The following is a 5,894-nucleotide window of genomic DNA, read 5'->3' on the forward strand; positions in this document are numbered from 1 at the left end:
ATATATACGTCCTTGTTACATAGCCATTTAATAGATATAACAGCGCAATGCAGGAATCCTCGCTCGCATAATTTGCCGTGGAATAATCGGACAACTTTTTTACATTCTGTCAAGTGCGAAACTCCGCTGGTCTGATCGAAGGGAGGGAAGAGTTCGCGAGTGTTCAGGAGCCGAAGCACGAGTTGTACAGTGTTATCGAATATTAATATTGTCATTATTAACGTGTCCGTGGGAGGTGATTTTACTAGACAAATCTCGCAGGCAGCGGAGACTCGGTAGATTTCAGTCGGCGACACTTTGTAACATCGGCGATATTCCGCGCGTCCGAATCGGATGAAAACCACTGGACGACTGGATGAGCCGCGTGGTCGCGGAAGATAACGACAGAGCTTAATTGTTTCTAGTCTGACGACTCTCTATGCAGTCTGCAATACGCAGCAGCCAGAAGGTGCGCCTTTGTTCATCGGATCGAAAGCGAAATTTGCACGCACCGCCGGCTGCGAGCCCGCCCGGAATTTCGTGGCGCGCCCGTCGCGAAAACACTCGGCCGAGCGTTCCTCCGAATTTTGTGACTCGCTCGCGTTAATGAGCAGCCGTTAGGGCTCGTTCGCTCGTTTGCGTCCATTCATGATGCACTCTTGAAATTCGGAAGGATCGTCCGTCCATCAATCTCGGTCGCTCCCTTCGCCGATACCGAGAGGCGCCTCTTGGCTGCATTCTACGAAATATCGTCGAGCGTTGCACGAATGAATCTTCCTTTCACCTTCTCTCTCTCTTTCTCTCTCTTTTTTTTCCCTCTCTTTCCAGTATGGAAGGATTTAATTATCTCTCTTTCTCTCTCGAGGTAGAAACAAGAGTATTCTTTTTTTCGAACTCTCTTTCCTCTTCTCTTTCTCTCTTTCTCTCTCTCTCTCTCTTTCTTTCTCTGTTCCTCGACAGGGCCGTAGATACGTGTGCGGCAAATAACTGCCGGGATTATCGCACCCCGAGGTGCACTCGCTAAGTGTACTAGCTACCCGACCCGCCGCCTATGATTTAACGTTGATCGAGTGCCTCCGAATATGGTCGCACGTTTGCCTCAGGTAACCGAGCTAACGAAATTACCTCACCGCACGGTGGCGCGTACATACGGTACACGGCTGTGTGCATAAGAGGTACTTCCGAGTATTTGCTCCCGTATATAAGCGCTCGCGTTCCTCCCCGTCGTTGGATTAAGGCTATCGCGGTCGTTTGTCGGATATTATTACGAGCACGTTGACTTCGCTCCGCAATGCCGTTCTCGATGATATAAGGACGCTGACAAACATCCCCCGGTGCCTTTTCCTTCGCGACTTGGTCATTCAAATTTTTTTCTCGCACGGAGCGTTGCCCTTTCATAAGCCGCGGTGATTGGTTTCACTGGTCGAAATGATATCGCGTACGGCAAATGAACGGCAGATTAAAATAAATCATCACTCGAATATTCCTTGGCAGACTTTTACTCGGATCAAGCGAATATTAAATTACTTACTAGATCGAAGTAAAATTTTATTAGGTATTGTAATAATTATTTACTTGAATCTAGCACTTGTTCCGTTTAAAGGATTGCGTCGCAGTGACCTATCACGAGCCGAGACTCTATTAAGCTTCCCGCTGATCTCCTATCCCGGTCGATCATTACGAGCGAAACTATAGCGCCGCTCCAAACGTAGTGATTACCCGAATTTAATCCGCGACGTAATGGAGATGTTTAGGAGTACATTACGGGTCCGGTGAGCCGCGGAGTCGCGTCCTAATTACCGCATAAATTGCCGAAACTACAGCGCAATTACGCGCGAATAATAAGAAGACGGCCGCCGCAAATGGCCCAACATTTTGGCGCCTATAATGATCACCCTGCGAATCGTGCTCCTCTCTTCCTCGATCTCCCCCTCGGCTCGGATTAAATCATATCGGACGACAACGCCGTTCTGGTGACGTCACATCGACGTTTCATCAATCCCCTTTCCGTCCCTCACGCACTACCGTCCGTACGAGCTTGTAAAACTTATCGCTTCTCGTAGATTTTTACGAGTGCCGGAAAATGGACAATCGATAAGAAAACCGGGCACCAATGTGCTCGAAACTTTCGTCAAGAGCATAGATATGATAAACGAAACCGAACTTTTAGGACCTTTTTTCTCAATGTATGCTCATACGTGTGTGTGTGTGTGTGTGTGTGAACGCGCGAGGGATACGCGGCGCTTATTTTATAGCGCCGCGTCGGCGTCTTTCTTTCCTCGTGTGGATCCAGGGTTGCGGGGTCACTTGGGCGTGGATCGAAGTCTCCTTTTCTTTTCCGCCCTTTCTCAGATCCTACCGCGATCGCGTGTCCCTCTAGCGAGAATGAATACGTATGGCCTCTCTTCCGAGTAAATAGCCACGTGCGCCGACTCACCGCGGTTCGTTCGCGTGCATACAAAAAGTCGCCCGAGCACGCACGAGACTGTCGCCAGGACTTGACCTGACATTCAGCTTCGCCTGAGTAAATTCGTTACGGAGTCACGTACTTGGAAAATAACATCTTTAATTTCCGCAATCTCGCCTAGCTTAATGTAAAAGACGCTGTTAAAGAAAGTGCCGGATTTCTTCGATAAGCTTTGAAGAGAAATCCGGCACTTTCTTTAACAGCGTCTTTTACATTAAGCTCGGCGAGATTGCGAGAAATCGACTTGGCACAGAAGTCCGTATTTAATTTCAGACCGAATACGTATTCGATCGAAAGATCTAATGGATATTCGACGTCGAATCACTGAGATATTCAAAAGAGAAGAGGTCGAGCGAAATTTTTCTACGAGCGAGAATCAACTTAAAATCGCTCGGAGAGTCCGTAGACTGGAGAAAGTGGCAACGATTCTGCGACACCCTGTATGTTACGTCAGTATGCAATGGGAGATAAAAGTCGGCGTAACAGAAGCGAAAAAATGAAGTGGAATTTGGAGGCACAATAACCGAGTAACAACCCTTGCCAAGCGGAATATCGGGGGATTAAAATACGAGGAAGTAACATTCGTGCGGGGGAGAGGGAGAAGAGGGGAAGAGAACCGGGAAGAATTCCAATTCAGATAACGTACCCCTGACATCGACGATACGTGCTGAATTTTCCCCCGGCCGTGCGCGAGCCTGTCTATAATATCGGGAATTTACAGGGAGTGTAAGGGGGGCGACAACAGCGATATCGGAATGACTCTCTGCCGTATCCGCGAATGGGAGTAAACGGCGTTTATTGCGCCACTCGTAACGTGGGAAAAACAATATAAGGGAGACCACGCGCCGCGGCATAGAGACGCTAGCTAACGTAACCAACGACTTTCTCAGTACCCCATCGGGTCTTGTCAGTAACCTCGTGAGTTTACAATCGATAAGAGACGTCGGGGGAGGGAAGATGACGGCGGCGGAAAGCGCGAAATAACGCGAGGCGGGATAAAGCGAGATGCACTTGGTGCATCCCTGCTATTTTTCTTCCTGCCGCTTGAAAACATTTTTCAAACGCTAAAATTGCGCCACTAGACCTGGCGTTATCACCGCACTATATGTCCTAGTTGGTCTAGATACGATCCTGACCCTCGTCTAACGAGATTCATGCGGTCGTACCTTCCACAAGGTAGATCCGGCCGGTAGAAGCATTTTGTAAATCCTTCAACTCATTTACTCGACTAGGCATTTTTTATCCTCACAATAATTTAGGTGTAAAATATCTGAAATATAAAATACATGACGGTATTTATTTCGATGGAAAGCTTAAAACTCATGAGGCGAGAACTCACTTTCGGGAAATCAATTCTCTCGTTGAAAATTGGTTCCGACATCCCGATTCCGACACATTGTAGAACAGACCTTTTCCTTTGCTCTACCGGCGGCTGCGGGAAGACTGGCATGAAAGACCCACGAAATCACAGCACGCCGCGCTTCAGCAGCGCGTGTGCAGAAGTATGAAAATATAGCTCCGATCGGATCCGACCCAACCTTGTTAGACGACGGTTAAAATAACGCCCGCTTTATTTAGTCTCGAGTATGATCGACGTGCGCGCTATCGTCCCTCGGTGTAATTCCGAGGAAAGATTGCATCTATCCATCCGGCCGTCGAATCGTCGTTACAAGCAATACGCTCGAGATACGAGCGCTCGCCGGCTGCGGGGCAGGAATTCATCGATATCACCCGATTAATACCGGCCGATCGATTTTATCGCACAACCCATTCCGCTTTTATTATTCGGCCGCGATCGTTCAATAACGCGCGCTCGCTCATCTGCACGAGATGCGGCGCCGAGCGGCGTCGCGCACCGGGGAATAAAATCCCGAGGTAGGTAGCCACGAGGCGCGTCCGAATCGTGGCTTCCTTCGGGGAGAAGGCGGCTCTTCTTAGCTCCGCGTCATAACTAACCGAGGATCGCGCGCGTCTCCACCTCCTCTTCCTCCACCTTCTTCTCCACTTTCTCCCGATGCCTCGTACCTTCGCCGCGCTAAGGCTGTAAACATTTTGGCACCGCGATACAAGAACAATAATTTAGTAGGCTCACGGGCCCCGGTTGCGAGGTCCTTTCCGCCGGTGTCGGCACGGACGTATGCGTGGAATACGCCGGGGCGCGCTTGTAACGCGGCGCGAAACGCGCCACACGACGTTGAGTTGTCGATTTTTGCGAAACGACGCGGCCGGGGAGGTCGTTGACTGGCCGATTCTCACCGGGAAGGCGTAAGGCTATTTGGGCAGGACGATAATTAGCAGTAAATCACGAGGGGATGCGTATAGCACGTGGCCCTCGTACTCCGTAAAACACAAGGGTGGCGAGATTATAATAATCGCGCCGTGATCTCGCCGCGACCTACCTTGAAATAACTCGATCTAATGCTCCGATAACGCGCTCGGTGGGATCGATGTCTTGCAAGCTGTACCTGGACGAAGAGTTATTACGCGATTTTCAGCCTTACGCGTAACGCATAAGGTGGGGAATCGCGGGAGCAGGTAAGAAAATGGCGAGTCAGTCTTGAAAAGGAATGAGTAAAAAGCGAGCCCTTTTCAAATAATTTGAGCAACGAAGCGTCGCGAATATCTACGGTTATATCCGACAAGATGCGTTTTTACCGAGAGCGAATTTAACAAATCGTTATTCGCGGCAGATCAGGGGCGATTGGAGTCGAGGGGAAGTGCGAGGCTCGCGCGGCGATAACGGCTCGATTTAATTAACGTTAGACGAAAATACCGGCGATCCCGGCGTTAATAATTGCGCCACGAAACCGCTTACGAGCGGGTCGGGACCGCAAAGGGCACGACGACGACGGCGTGGAAGAAAAACGTTCCGGTGGAACCGCAGGTCCCCGATATGCAGGTAGATATGTATATATAACGCGCATCCATACGTCTGCGCGTTATGGCACCCCGTATAGGCCGGCCCCGGTGCGTTATTATTTTTAAGACTGCGTGGATTGAATTTTTATAGGGCTGTTGGCATACGCTTAGCGCGACGGCGCCAGCGGTGCTCAAACCGTGACGGGGTCCGCTGAATTTTCACGCCGTCATTAACGAGCCCGCGAGAAGTTTGAACACCGTCGGCGACGTAACAAGGCCCACGGACAACCCCCCGCGTTAGCATATGAATACCGGGGTGGCGAAGCCGTGAGGCACACGAAACACGAGCAATAAAAAGAAGTAGCCTCGGTGAAGGGGAAGGCGCCGCGACGGATCGGTTTCGTATAATAAGCCCTTCCGTCGCTGCCGAAGGGTGTTAACGTCCCCGCAAAGTAAAGAGAGGAAAAAAACCGAGAGAGAGAGAGAGAGAGAGAGCCCACACTCTCACCCCACGACTGCTCACGGCACGGTCGTGGTGAGAATCGCGCGATGGCCGGAATTCCGCGTCGAGGGTGAAATACTCAGTATT

This window comes from Dinoponera quadriceps, unplaced genomic scaffold (genome assembly GCF_001313825.1).
Source record: "Dinoponera quadriceps isolate SergipeBrazil2010 unplaced genomic scaffold, ASM131382v1 scaffold3035, whole genome shotgun sequence".
NCBI lineage: Eukaryota > Metazoa > Arthropoda > Insecta > Hymenoptera > Formicidae > Dinoponera > Dinoponera quadriceps.